At 33.7% G+C, this 16,478-nt stretch overlaps 1 protein-coding gene across 2 annotated transcripts in view; it reads right to left on the bottom strand.

Annotated features, from left to right (window-relative positions):
* The window catches only part of LOC125048911 (mitochondrial cardiolipin hydrolase-like), a 138,116-nt gene that overhangs the window by 12,421 nt on the left and 109,217 nt on the right, over positions 1–16,478 (bottom strand). For both annotated transcript variants that reach the window (XR_007116894.1, XM_047647874.1), the window contains one exon: positions 15,663–15,693. The gene's annotated coding sequence lies outside the window, so the exon portion shown is untranslated. The remainder of the gene's footprint in view (positions 1–15,662; positions 15,694–16,478) is intronic.

The raw sequence follows: 16,478 nt of genomic DNA, 5'->3' as shown, positions 1-16,478 counted from the left end.
GCGCCAGGTTCCTGTTATGACAGATATTAACATAAAACCTGCGATTACGCAGTTAGGGGCTCTTTAAATTTGCACGCATTAACAGTATCAAAGGCTAAATGGATTCAATTATATATTTGGGTTAGGGGTGCTTCTAAGCTTTCAAAATATATCATTATGTATATGTATTTAAATATATTTTCTATACGATACTTTTTCTATTTTCTTTTTCCCATCCACAATTCTCTCGACAATATTTTAAATATATTGTTAACAAATATGGACAAATTACCAAAAATCTAACTTACTATATTACATTTTAAATTAGCTGTCTTGAAAGCATATAATCACGAAACTTTCTATGAACACATTTCAAACAAACTTTTTTTCCCATCCAAAATTCTCTCGACAATATTTTAAATAGTGTTAACAAATGTGAACAAATTAACAAAAATTTACTAACATTTGATCTCCTACGATAACATGTGAATAGACCCCGTTGCAGTTACGCAGTGTAATCGGTATAATTTGCAGTGGAGGACACGATTACAGTGTACGTATCATAGAATCATTCACTGCCATCAAACATGATAATGACGTTGACACAAATCGCCGTGAACGGAACGATTTTACATTTTGTTATACAATGTTGTCTCATAGAATGTTTCTGAATTAAATTATGTGTGAGAAACATATTGATTAAACTTTATGTATTTATAAGTCTAGTCTAGTCTATCTAATTTTGTTTGTTTTAATGCGCTTATCTCAGGAACTACTTTAGGTTGGGTAGTCTATTTATCGCGAAATGCTTTAAGACTGTATATAACATCATGCAAGAAACAGATACAAGAAAGTACTTCACAAATTTTACACAAATACACATCAATTATTTTATAACATAAAAATTTCAAAAGGAAAAAATTAAACACAATCAAACTGTAAAATTTCAAGGCAAGAGACGGGCTGGTAGAAGGAAGTAGTCTTGGTTGCGGAACGTACAGGAATAGACCGGCAACACATCCGCCGAAGAGCTTTTAGGACTAGGCAAGATACAAGGAAATTCAAGTTAACAGCCAACCTTTAGTAATAAAGTGACACCTGAAGAAGAAGAAACAATAAAAAAGCTAACTAAATAGAAAAATTGGACCTCGTTAAGAGCGTAATACACAAAATTACGGTAAATTGGAAGATTGTTGTAAAATATATCAATATTTTTATTAATGTTAGTAATTAAATTGTAAGAGCGAACCTATTCACTGGAGCATAAAAGTAGCAGATAAGCGAGCCGTAGGTACGTATAGAAGACTTTTAAGCCCGATTTACATTATCTTAGTGTTTAGGAGAGTGCTTTAGTACAACTTGAAAGGCAAGTTCTTTAGCGTAGCGTTTACTAAAGCAAGTAGCGTTTACATGTTTCAACTAAAGTACTATCCTAAAGCACTCTCCTAAACACTAAGATAATGTAAATCGGGCCTTATAGTACGAGATCCGACCGCGTGATTTATACGTTCATATGTTTGATTAATAAAATATAATTTTTATCGATATTTATAACTAAACCAATGCAGATCCGCAAAGGTGGCCATCCAAATTTGGCCGCAATTAATTTTAATTAAAATGTAATTAATTATTTATTTTTGAACAATTACGTTCACTTGTAATTGTTAAAAAATATATTTCATTAGAAAGAAATATACCTGAGATACCGAGAAAGTTCAAGGTGCCATCCCTCACTTGGCCGCAATCTAATGTCAGCCAGGTGTAAACAGGTATAATTTCGTTAAATATATACGTTCATAATGTATTATCATGTTATACATACCAAATTGAAGATTAATTCTTTCCCTACATGATGAGATATAGGTGCCTATGCAAAAATGCCCGCAAATAGTGACTGCCAACGATTAAAGATAAATAAAAGCGAGAGAAACTTAAGATAAACACCCCATGTCGAATAAAGATAGAGCATCCCAGCTGCTTGTCGTTTTTATGCTACTGCGCATGCGTCCATAGGCAAGGTGCTCAACTAAATACCGTACTGAATATTGCAATCATATCAATATTTTTTTAGTTGAATATAATTAAAAAAATATTGAAAACACTAGTTTGGTAGATTAATTATTATGACATATTATTTTTACTGCTCAATTTTTGGAGTATTTTAAACTCCAAGCAAATACGCGAGCTACTAGTTGAGCACCTTATCTATGGACGCATGCGCAGTAGCATAAAAACGACAAGCAGCTGGGATGCTCTATCTTTATTCGACATGGGGTGTTTATCTTAAGTTTCTCTCGCTTTTATTTATCTTTAATCGTTGGCAGTCACTATTTGCGGGCATTTTTGCATAGGCACCTATATCTCATCATGTAGGGAAAGAATTAATCTTCAATTTGGTATGTATAACATGATAATACATTATGAACGTATATATTTAACGAAATTATACCTGTTTACACCTGGCTGACATTAGGTTGCGGCCAAGTGAGGGATGGCACCTTGAACTTTCTCGGTATCTCAGGTATATTTCTTTCTAATGAAATATATTTTTTAACAATTACAAGTGAACGTAATTGTTCAAAAATAAATAATTAATTACATTTTAATTAAAATTAATTGCGGCCAAATTTGGATGGCCACCTTTGCGGATCTGCATTGGTTTAGTTATAAATATCGATAAAAATTATATTTTATTAATCAAACATATGAACGTATAAATCACGCGGTCGGATCTTAGACTATTAGTTCTAGTAACTCAATTAGTAGTTGTTATTTAGATAATTTAAAATTAGAATGCGAAATTTGATTTTAAATTCCAATGGGATCTTTAAAAGTAAACAATATTATTTAATGCAGAGCACATTCAAAAGTGCAGTTAGCAAATTGTACGCAATTTAGTTTACATCCGTATTTGGGAAATGAAAGTTTTGTTTATTGCACTTTTAAGTAATTTATTTGTGTGCACAGTAAAACAGTATGAAAGTGCAGTTCGAACAGAGATTACCACATATTTCCGCTGTGTAGAATACCCCTCTGGGCATCCATCATCGAAACAGTCAGTCAGTCGGTGGTGGATACACAGGCTGTCCTTCGTATTCGTAAACTTCGCTTCCAAACCAATGTTAGGGGGCTCAATTCTAACCTCAACGCGGTTCATTTTCACCTTTCACGAAACTGCGAAGCCAGCCTTTTTCCCTTACTGAGACTTAGTAGTATCAGCCGGAAAGGATTCCCCTTCCTACCTTTCCTATCCGGGGTACAAATTGGAACACTCCTTCGTCTTCTTTCTACTGATAAGTGTTAAATAATTTTAATTCGTTAAACCATATAAATAATTTGTAATAAATTTTTGTAACTTAAAAGCAGCTTGTCAAAGTTATATATATAAAACTTTATGTTCGAAGTTATGTTCGACGAGGCGTTATTTAAAATCTGCTTTGGTTATAGAACCAAAGCAGATTTTAAATTTCAGCTATTTATAATAGTATAAATAGCTGAAATTTATGTGATTTTATTTCAAGTCTCACATCGTCGTGCAACCTAGAAGCGGGTCTTTGCGTTATGTAATAGATCCTAAACATACTAATGAGACCGTTAGCTTCATGGTAAACATGCTGTTATAACGAATGGTGCACGTTCTGTCAGCTCAATATCAAAATTTAAGACATCGCTTTGTTTCACCAATAATTTATAACCCGTCTTGTAACATCCCAAACCGGCCAATATTTTGTTAAATTTTTACATCTATATGCACGCTTAAATACTACGAAACTTTAACATAAAGAAAATTTGTTTATTTGTTTAAAATTAAAGGAAATATCTGTTTAACAGATTAAAACCAGTATTGCTGTCAGCGATAGACATTAGAGCATAACAATTGTAATAATAACTTTGAGTAGACTCAATTGGAGGTTGTATCTCCCAAGGAAGTCACAATGGGAGTCGATTCCACAGGTCGCTAGTTCGCAAAAGTATTAATCTATATCAATGTCGATATTTTGCTTGGATTCTATTCATAAATAAGCATTGTGCCATCACCGTACGGCAACTTCTTAAACAAATACTTTTATAAACATGACGTCCTAGTTACATGAATACAAATACTTTTCAGCAAATGTCAGCAACATATCAATCAAAGACAAAATTACTATACATTAAATTAAGCCTTACCTATCTAATAAAGAGTATATGTTAATTATCTACTGTATCTTTCGTGAGCAGTGTTGGCCTAGTGGCTTTAGCGTGCGACGCGGCTGCGGCTGTGCACCAATGGACTTTCTTTCTATGTGCACATTTAACATTTGCTCGAGCGGTGAAGGTAAACATCGTGAGGAAACCGACATGTCTTAGACATAAAAATTCGAGGCCGAGTGTCAGGCACTGGAGGCTGATCACCTACATGCCTATTAGATTTTAAAAATGATCATGAAACAGATTCAGAAATCTGAGGCCAAGCCCTAAAGAGGTTGTAGCGCCACTGATTTATTTTATTTTTTTATGTTTCGTAATAAATGAAAATCGTATAGGTTGTGAGCTTTGAACAAGAAGTGAAACAGCCTCCCAGAGCGATCACAGACTTCTTGTTCCTCAGGTCGTTGAGTATTTTTGTGGCCATCATTCATATCACATACACTATTCCTACTTCCTGGCAATGATTCCCAGGAAATGAGAATTATTAGCATCCCCTAGATCGAATTATATAAAACCTCAATCTTATTAGGTCTATAATCTCGCGGCTTGCCGCGTCCTGTGGACTTCGATATCTCGTTATTTAAAGTTTGCCGCCCATTGGTGATGTTGTAGAAACATTGGCCGTATGTACCTACTAGCATGACAATTATTGTGCCTTCGGGAATCAAACTCTAACCTTTTTACTCAAAACTGTGTGTTAACTTATACGTTTAAGGGTGCTTTAGTATCCTTTAGTATAAAAAACTATAATTTATTCATACTACTAACTTCCATTGAGCAGTGTTGGCCTAATGGCTTCAGCATGCGACTCTCATCCCAAAGGTCGTAGGTTCGATCCCCGGCTGTGCACCAATCGACTTTCTTTCTATGTGCGCATTTAACATTTGCTCGAACGGGCAAGGAAACGTCGTGAGGAACCGGCTTGGCTTAGACCCAAAAAGTCGTCGGCGTGTGTCAGGCACAGAAGGCTGATCTACTTTTTGCAAAATATTGACAAATGATACTGAAACAGATACATAAATCTGAGGCCCAGACCTAAAAGGTTGCATCGCCACTGATTTATAGTTTTTTTTAAGTTCCATTGAAATAAACGCCAAATGTTATCAGATCATTATAATCATTTTAAAATCTCTATTCAAATTATTGTGATATTTAAATTTAATCCTCTCTGCAAAAAAGGCTTTAAGTACACAACTGCCTTAAGGGTTACTTGTCATCCTAAATCACATATTAAAGTAACAAAAAACACTGATTATGCTACAAAACGTTCAACCCTCTAACAAATCTATCGGATATCCGGTCCAAAATCTCACGCCCACAAAATAACAGTATTGACAGTATCCCACGTGCATCGGAAACTAATGTTATCTTATACAATTGTAATCCTTAGAAAGAGGCTTTACCTGCGTTTGCGCAAGGCTGTCTATTTATTTGGCAAAAGAATATGTATTACTTTAATAAAGGCTAAAAACGGAAAAAGTAAAAATACATATTTGGATAACGAAATTACTTCACAATCCGTCAGGAAATTTAAAAGCTGGGAATTAGTGGGCGAGAAAAGTTATTAATGCATCTATTAGTCTTATGATCATATGATCTGCGGAAATTTTGACCGACCACAAATAGCCCGAACACGGAAGAAACTAATTTCATTTGTTTATGTTCATCTACGCATATCTCCGAGCTACATATTCCATTATAATATAACTAATCTCCGGAATAACTATTTAAATTAAAATAAAAATCGGTATTGCAGTCAATTTTCTGAATATATTTTTTAAATATACCTCTGAGTTTCGAAATACACCTTTCGAGACACATTTATATATAGATACAATTTATCCTAATTAACAAAGAGTCACTTATAAAAGATACCAAGATCTTAAATCTCCCGTCGAATGGAACACAATTTTAACTAACGAATTGCCAATAGAGATAACTTTCCAACCTTGTCTGCATTAGCACCGATGCATTTATCACAGCGGTCTCCATGGAAACAATAGCTAATGGAAACTTTTCAACGTGTTTAGGAGTTAAGAGACATATGTTTGAAAAGACCGGTAACTTCTTAATGTTAAAGAGATAATCTATGCCGACACAAATCAAATTGGACAGTTGACCGCACGATAAGACATCCGGTCCATCGAAAACTACAATAGCCCGATTGATTTATTTAGTGAATATCACTTTTAAAGGTGCCATTTTAGTGATAAAACGTTTACGTTCCCTACAAAAAAATACACTTCTGATAACCTCCTCCTTAAATTGTTTAACTCGGTCAAAGACATAGTCCATATTATTTTTTATATATGGTACTATGTGAGTATTAAATATAGTAAAACCTTTCCCACGTATAAATCTTTTTTAATACCACCACCTATATATTAATTGTATATATCCCTAACTCCTTAATAAATATATCCAAATATGAATATATCCATACACACCATCACACAACACAGCCGAATTAAGTATTACGTATTTAATAAATTTATTGATTTTTACTTTCGTAAATATTGTCTTGTATATATTATGTACATCTTTGGCTATATGTTTAGTATATAATAGTTTAGTATCATGTTAGCTGTCGAATTACGAAATAAATAAATGAAAATCAACCCATTTAAAAACCAAAACAAAACTATAATATTAACAGCAACAAAAAAATTATTATTGAAGAAAGCTGATCTTGAGCAAAACGAACCTTTTTGTTTATACTATGTATTTCATCTTTGGCTATAGTTGTAGATAATGTATGTTAGCTGTAGGATTACGAAATAAATAATAAACATCAACCCATTTAAACAACAAAACAAAAACCCTCTACGATATTAATAGCAAAAAAAATTATCAATCGAAGAAAGCAGATCTCGAATAGAACGTGTTCCGATATTGGCGAGACTTTCACACGGGCATATTGTGTGTACGTCGGACGGATGTTTCGCAATTACTCGAAGCCGGTCGTTGCATTGTGCGAAATTACTGAACTCGGCTCAGCTTCCCATCCGGCCGCGGCACCGCACCATTCTTGACCTTAACCGAATTGGCAATAATGTCAAGTTTGTCTGAGGTTTCGGGTGCGAGACATCACCTGCTTGCGTCTGATGCAGCTCTGATTTATTACTGAGGCCGGACTAGTTTTGATTTTGAATTATGTGAATGCTTTTTGAAGAATGTCGTGTAATCGATTTCCATTCAATTTTTATGAGGTATGTAGGCTATTTTAGGATTTATCTACTTCATAACATTCTGTGTCACGTTCGTAACGAGCTCCTGCCGCGGTTTTATACACAACTTAATTCTAATCTAACAAAGCGTCAAGTCCGCCAGAATTTAAAAGGACGGCAACGCGCTTACGATCCCTCTCGCAATGTGAGTGTCTATGGGCGGTATCACTTAACATCAGATGAGCCTCTGATAAATTAAAAAAAACTGTAATAAGACTACATATGTAAAACCCATTTTAATGCATTAATAATAGAGTAATGAAACCGTTACTACAATTATATTATGCAAATAGTAATACTTTAAAATTTCTTGGTTCAATATCAAATTACATTGTTTTAGAAGGTATTGGAACCCCTGAACTAAGTCTATCATCCAACGCATTAATGTAATTGTAACTTAACAAACGTTACTAAAATGTTATATAAAGAAAAATAGAAAACTGAGACTTCTTAATAAAATAAAGATACAGGTTTAGAAGGTTGAAACGTTTGTGAACCAGAAATGAATGACTGAGATAATGTTTAGGAAGGCATGGATGGAAAAGGAAGTGGAGAGTGCTAATGAAGAAGAGAGTAAGTGCATTGTGAAAATACAAATACATCGATTATTATACAAGTAATTCAGTTTCTTCATAGTATAGTGCACAAAGCCACTTGGACAATGAATCAATCCTACTAATACTGGTGATATCAACGTCGTATCAAAAACATATTTGTTTACAAAACATCGGCAAATGACAAAAAAAAATGTATTTATATTATATTACTAGCGGACCCCACAGACTTTGTCCTGCATGATATTTCAAGCGATTAGGATATTAAACAAAGTATGAAAGTACCGACAGCAGCGCAATCTATCGGGCTGATTTGTGAATCTAACCACTGGCTCCACCCAAACGCCCTCAAAAAATATCATTCAAATCGGGCCAGCTGTTTAAGAGAGTTCAGTGACATACACACGTATATTAGAATTATATAGATATATATATGTATATGTAAGCTATCCTATCTTTTAAGTTGGATCAAACTACATACGGTGTACAAATTTGAATGAAATCGGTTCAGTAGTTAGGAGTCCATCGCGGACAAACAACGTGACACGTAATTTATATATAACAAGATTATTAGCTCCTAATGGGTAAAGACTATGTTAATAAAATCACTCTAAGAAATATCCTAGTGGCCTGTTCTGGTTTCAGAGCTGGAGTTTTATTATTGAAAACACTTTAGAAGTTAGCCTACGTTAGTTACTCACGGATAATGTTGTATTCTAAATAAACTACTCAAAATAGTTCGTACAAAAACATTCTTTATAAGATTTGTGATTTCTGTCCTTAGGTTCTCGCGACATTTAATGCAAATTTAACATTTGAAATATCGTTTTGCCCGAGTTATTTATGGGCTGTGATAACGAATAATAATGTTAATTACCAAATGTCTCGTACGAAATTTCGTCTGACATCCTAATTGACTCCATTAATGCACTTTAAATCAATGGAGATTACTTTCGGAAGCCAGACCTTTATGTCATTGCTTTATATAAGCCGGTGTTGCCAACGAAAATTATGCCGTTGCTATTTATAAAATATTTTTTATAAATGGCACATGTAAACAGTAGAAACAAGTTGATTTGTTATTGAATTTTTACACTAACCCTAGAGTTATACTGACGACTCATTGGTCTCAGTGGTTAGTACCCCTGACTGCGAATCCATGGATCCCGGGTTCGAGCCCCGGCTGAGACAAACATGGATGTGATGAGCATTTGGTGTTGTGCTTTGGTTTTGGGTGTTTAAATATGTATTTATATGTCTATCTATCCACCAGCTAATGGGACTAAGTCAAAAAAAAAATACTAATATTATATAAACATTCTTTGTTTGAAGGCGCTATCACTCTGAGGCACTTTGCCCCTTTCCATTTTTACTAGACAGTATATGGGTTCATTTAAGCGGGATCGGTGGGATATGGATTGTGTCCAAACGTCCGTCTAATTCTGTATAAAAAACGTGTGTGTACAACGTGTGTGTACTTATGTAAGAAGGTTAATATCTTTTCAAAAATTTAATTCTACGTTTGTAGAAAATACAACACTAGCAATAGAAAAAAGGTATTTAATACATTGAATGTTTTATTATAACGCATTATCTGGTTAAATAAAGTTTATTTCAAATCACAAAAAAATTAAATGTTGTATCACTTATATAACTTCAGGGTGTCGGTTTTTTGTGACGGTGTGCGCACGCATCGTAAAAATTTACTCTCATCATTTTTCCCTAACGCGCCAAAAGAAGTATATACTTCAAAAATGGGCAACTTTAGGCTATTTATCGCAAAAGCTTTAACATCACGCAAAAAGAGATGAGAAACAATGAAAAAAGGTTGCAAAATTTGAAAAACATATTCCTGATTGGGAGCTTCCGTTGCGTGCGTATTTATTCTTTCTTTTAACATGCCATTGTCTAAGGCCAATTCTTAAAAGGCCGGCAACGCACTCTCGAGCCCTCTGGCATTGAGAATGTCCATGGGCGGCGGCGGTATCACTTATCATCAGGTAAGCCTCCTGCCCGTTTGCCCCCCGTTCTATAAAAAAAAAGGCAGCCTGCCTAATGTCAACCCAAAAATTATTAAAGTTCGCAGAGCAATAAATAAAACATTTTCGTATTAATCTTTTAAGTGTCTATTAATCTTTCAATGTGACAAGCTTTTGCAAGACTTCTTATTTTCACGTCGAGCTTCCAATTTGTGCTAATTCAAAGCCTTAAGTGACTTAATATCTAAAATATTTTAAGTGTTATTAAATTAAGATTTAAAGACGATTTTATGTTAATAAACGAAGCTACCTCATACTAAAAACGAATTCCAAATTTAGATAAACAATCTGTGTTTTATTTAATTGAATATGGCTAAATCATAGCATCGTCACGTTTATGCGAAATGCTAATTAAGTCTGAACAACCTTTGTTGATCACGGTATAAATAAGCAGGTAGGTTTGAACAGCCTTATCTCGTACAGAAATACAGTCAAAACCGTTTACGACGACATTGTTATATTATCGGGTTACATTGACTAAAATCAAAGGTCCCGGCTGAATAATTGTATTAGGTACTTAATAACAACGTCATCGGATGTTACGACTATTGGTTTTTACGACCAAATATGAGTAGTTCCTTAGATGTCGTTATAACAGATTGACTCTACTCTTATATACATATAGAATATTAAAAATAAAAATAAATCTGTGGTGGAGCAACTTTTTTAGGCCTCAGTTTTCTGTATCATAATAATTTATCAATCTAATAGGCAAGTAGGTGATCAGCCTCTTGCGCCTGACACACGCCGGCGACTTTTTGGGTGACAAGCCCCTGTTTCCTCAAAATGTTTTCCTTCACCGTTCGATGGATTTTAAATGCGCACATAGAAAAAAAGTCCATTGGTGCACAGCCTGCATCGCTTATAGAATCTTATCTTGAACTAGTCTATTTTAGTCACCAGTCCGTATTTAAGGGTATAAAGTGGAGGTACTTAATTTGAGGTTTTTAATTTGGCGGAAGTATTGCATATAGTCAACGATCAGAAACAACTAATATAATCTATTAAACATTAATAAAGCAGAGAGGATTAACAATTATATCACGAGTTTATCGTCATACAATCAAATAAATAATTATAATTAGCAATTGTATTATAGTACAAGGCATGAGTCATTTGACGGTGACCCTGTTCACACAGACGGGCGGATAACGCCGGTTTCTATGGAGTTCATTGAGAGACACAAATGACGTCACAGGCACAAATGTCTGAATAGCCAGTTGCTTTATGAGGGTTCATATATACACTGCCTCATTGGTTGTGCTTGGTTAATTTACATGGAGTACTTGTGTTCGTTTCTCAAGGACTCATTTCGGTTTAGTTGGTATAGTGTATCTGTAGAAATTTGGATGTCATACAACGTACCTACGTTGTATGACACTCTTAAAAAATTAGTCTATAAAGAAATTCTTAGATACCGTAAACGAAGACGATTTTTTATTAATTTAAACGTGAAGCGTGTTTAAATGCGCTTACTAAGTTCTATTTCTATGCTCTACAAACGTTGTGTAAAACAAAAAACTTGGCGATTAAAAAGAGTGGCGGAGAGTTTATTGCCAGTTCTACTCTTCCGTTCTACACCCTTGATTTGAGAAGTAAATATAAAATTAGAAGCATTTAATATAAAGTTCTTTTTTTGACGTTCATAAGTGTACATTGTGTTACCTACATGAATACCTAAATGATTTTTGACTTTCAATTAAAGCAATGAATTATTTTGTACATATTTGCGAATTATTTTTATTTGTATATGTAAGCTTGTTATAAAAATTACGTATTTTAAATATAGAATCCATATAACAGTAAATTCTTGTTTATGGAAATCAGATTAAATTATTAACTCTTACATTAAGTAACTGGTAACATTGCCAGGTGTCTATACAATTATTAATTTCGGCCTAGTGAACTGTCGACATGTTTAATTTACCGTAAATATATAGAGCGCGGTAGAATAAAATGGTCTATTATTTACTTGATGAAGGCTTCGTTATGTAAATCGGGTCTAAATTTTCTAAAATTACCGTTTTTAAAAGATACAGAGATAAAGTGTTTTATTTATGTAATAGGAGGCAAACAGGCTCTCATCTGAGGATTCCTACAAAAAATTAATACATTTATCTACTATTCTTTTTGAGAGCTTTGTTTACTTTTGTTGTCAAGGAAGGGGGGGGGGGGGGTAAATTGCAGTAAATCTGATAACGTACTACTTGAATGGCCCCTTAGTGAAGTGGTTCCTTCACCGTAGGCACCCACTAGCACTAACGAATCAAAGCATTTTTACCGGCCATTTTTTTACTAGTCTTATTACGTATTTTTAGTACTGACATTGTAAGACGAAATAACTGACCAATTGTTTATTACTATTAGTCCATGTTTTACTGTCGCACAAATTTACCAATCACCAAAAAAAGATAACTGCAGTAAATTATCACTTATCATCAGGTAAGCCTCTTGCCTGTTTGCATCCTGTAAAATTAAAAAAAAAAAAAGAAACTGCCCATTATTTTTTTCAACTGATCAAAATAAATTCTCGTATATTATATAATAATAATATAAATAATTAGTTCCCTAAGATTTAAATATAAGAGTTTAACTTTTGTCTATGACTCCTGAATATCAAAAACGTACTAGTTCAGATCTAAATCTAACCCTTAAATCGTTACATACAAGATTAACCTGACTGACCTAACTTTTTAAATCTGCAACCTGAGGTCATTGACCATATAGGATTAACTCAGTCTCTATAAGGTATAATAATTTTAGCAGCCTGTTGACGAGGTTACATCTGCCGACCGGCGCGACCGGACGCCGGCTGCGCTGGCGCATTCCGAATGTAACTGTGGGGTAGGTTATGTCCAGATGACTAAACTGGTACCTAGACAATGTATGTATATATAATCACAACTTGTTATTCCGACACTATAAATTGGACCATACAATTGCTTAACAGAAAAAGATGCTAAAGAAATTAGAGTAGAAACTTCGAAGTGTTAAAGCAATCTTGTTTTATATTAACCTAAGAATAATAACGGATCAAATTTTAAGAAATTAAAGCTGTTTTCGCATCGATATTTCTATAAAAGCTTAAATTTTTGTGTCTTTGTTTCCCGGTCCACTCGATCCGATCAAGTAAAGGCCCTTACAGGTAACCATCACCCAGAGGTTTGCACAGGGAAGAGTGGAGGTAGTTGTGCGGCCACTACCACGACCTTCAGAAATGAAGAGTGCGACTGAAGAAGAATGTGTCTCTCTCTGTCTCTCAAAGAAGTGTATAATACTCTTTGTGGTTAATATTTAGTAGTGTAAAATGAATAATGGAAAGTACAGTTATTTGGCCCACCCGCATATTTAAGTGACCGCCCTTCAACAGTTTAAAGCATGTGTGACGTATTGTTTTATTAATACTCGGAATGGGGTATTATCCGGACCGGATGTGACTCAGCAGGGTTGATTTGTTCGTGACGTCACCGGGAACTTTGATTAGACAAGCTTTTCGGATGAAATTCGTAGAATTATTGATTATTTTATCAATACAACGAATTACTAACATATTTAACCCTTAAAACTTGTGTTTATAAAATCAGTTCATAAAGTGGAAATTGTATAATAAGATCGACCATTGTGTTAGCACTTGCTTGTACTGTGAAACATTCTAAGGAATAAATAAATTTAAAAAATCATTATAACGTATAAGATTTGGGAACCCTTTTAAGTAAAAACACCTGTGTCGGGGTTTCCAGCTCATCCATAACAAACTTAATAGTAAATTCCATAAAATAAAATTTAATTACAATTTTTTTACTATGCAAACAAACCGGCATTTGTTTTTTTTTATTTAGACAACTTACACTGCTTACCTATAAAATAACAAACACAAATGAATGAAGGAATTGCGGGACTCCATACTTATAATACTTACTTATATTAAAATCAGCAAAATAGACAGACTAGTTATTATACCAACGCTAAGTTCAAACGGGTTATTTTTTGCCTAATCTCAATCACAGTTATTTCGTGTCACTCCCGAGTCCCACATAAATTAAAAAGTCATCAGTTTTTTGTCGTATCGGGAAGTCGCCTATCTAGTTGGCCGTTTAAATTTGTCGCAATATTATTGTCTTGTTAATTTGTGTTTCGTGTCTACCTTGTCAAGCGGCGTTTCTCTTTGTGCAATTTTCGTCATAAAATATATATTAAAAGATTAACAATTGTACAAAAAATGTCCTGTATTTGGAGCCTCCAGATGCGATCTCGAGCAACAAATCGATATAAAGGTAACAACCGATAATTTATACGAAATATTAAGAAACTTCAGATCGCAACTGGAAGATTTCTGCAGAATATAAAATAGAAATATGTAGTAATATATGCATTTGTATGTATATATATATGTTTCTACAAAATAAGGTCCCGCGGCACAAGAGTCGGGGATATTGGGAAATTTATATAATAAAAAAATTAAAATAAAAGGTGACTTTCACCAGCATAATACATCTAAGTTTAGGCATCTTGACTAAGCCCCAGTCTCCAGAAGAAAAGTCCAGAAGAAAAACCACTCCTTATATGGAAATTGTAATCGTTTTAACAACTCCCAAGCGAAACTAGAGAATTATCACTAAATAAATTCATAACTTCATTCAATAAAAATTTAATTCCATTTTACACGCCTATCTCACATATTTTGTGCTCATCGTTTAATGGTCCTGTTAACAGATTCGAGTGTACAATAAAACTGTGATGAAAAATGACTTTGTGGACATTTTCAGCAACTCCATATCGTCGAGTCGTTTTAGAATCCTTGATGTGTTAATTATTTGCTATTATTATTATTTTATTTATTCCTACATAATTTACAGTGTATATTCGCGAATGCTTAGCGGACTCATGCTTCAATCAATACAAAGAGTCCCCTCGTGAGTTGTGTTGCGGACTCGATTGTGAGGAAGTTGCATGGATCTGGTAAGCATGTTATCCTTTCTATAACATATTATCATAAGAATCTGATTGTCCTCCTTGTAACATAAGAAATAAAACAATATAAGTAGCCATAATAAAAGATATAATACTTTACAATTTACTTCAATGATTTATTTATTTAAACAAATCTAAACAATAGAGTTATCTAGTACCACGAAGCTTCGGGAGTCAGAGGCCATCCTCAGCGGAAGCAGGGTTATCCACACAACATTTGGTTGATAATTTTATTGTTTATTTCAAAACCATTTATAATGTGTCATTCGTTTTGTTTACAAATATAATATCGTAGAAGGGGAAGATTAACACGCTCTTAATGGCTGTGCATGAAAAAACAACACATCATCGTTCGCCGATGTGTTGACGGTATTTCGTTATCATGCTTCTATAATCGGTTTAGAAGAAAGTTTGGTTTTATCTGTTTAACTGATAAAATTACGTAACTTAAATAAATCTAGTTTCACCGATTAGCCAAGGCAATCTGTCTCTTTTCATGTTAGCGTAAACACAAATTGTCAGAAAGGGACGAAAGAATACTTTAGTAACTCAGATCTATAAAGCGATAATTGCTACAATTCGATGATTTAAATGTATAATAGCTCTATAAGAATAAAGAGCTGTAATAATGTATAGTCGTAATAATTACGATTTGATATAAATATTATATAGAAATTGGTATAATAGTCGAAAAAACTTACTTCGCGTTTTGTAGTCTACGCCGTCTCTTATCTGAAAAAATAAAATAAAAAATGAAATTCATATAATCGAACTAAATATTTTGTTATTGGAATTGCATGGATTGGACATAAGGAGTCCTTTTCAAGAAAAACTATTCAGTAGTTTTTGTGATATGGGTATCCTCCTATTGTTAAGAGAATATATTGTATAATATTTAGTAATAATAGTTATGTTACCTAGGTAATATTTTTTTTATTCTTTTGAAGTATTTGAAAACCATGTGTTTTATTAAATTTTATTAGTACATTATGTAAATATAAAGATTATGTAAAAATAAATTATCGCATATGGTCTTAACAAGTTTTAAATAACCACTAAAATCTCTTTGGACTGCGTCATCTCATCATGAATGGCGCTCACATGTTTATAAATTCCTAGTACTTGTCAACCGTTCATTCATGACTCACGCGCATATCTTGTAACTTAGTAGGTTACTGGAAATCTAATCTAAATCGATAAATGTCTAGACTTTAATTTAAGAGGAAAATAATTAATATTGATTCTACAACTCTTCATCTACGGGTTTATCTTTACTTTCACACATGACAGATTCTCATTTCATTTTATTTTACTTACCTGCCTGTATCTCACCTTCAGGTGAGATACAGGCAGGTAAGTCATTCCTAAAATATGCCCATTTACTCTTCTCTTGGACAGCACTGTTATATTTTATTGGGACACAAAGATAAGGAGGAAGTTCCATTCTTTGGCCGTGTAAGATTATCATATAAGTTCCTTATACAACAACAATTTACAACAAGGCTAGGGAACAAACT

Source organism: Pieris napi, chromosome 4 (genome assembly GCF_905475465.1).
Source record: "Pieris napi chromosome 4, ilPieNapi1.2, whole genome shotgun sequence".
Taxonomy (NCBI): Eukaryota; Metazoa; Arthropoda; class Insecta; order Lepidoptera; family Pieridae; genus Pieris; species Pieris napi.
Note: the sequence above shows the minus strand (reverse complement) of the source record. Positions and strands in the feature narration are given on the sequence as shown.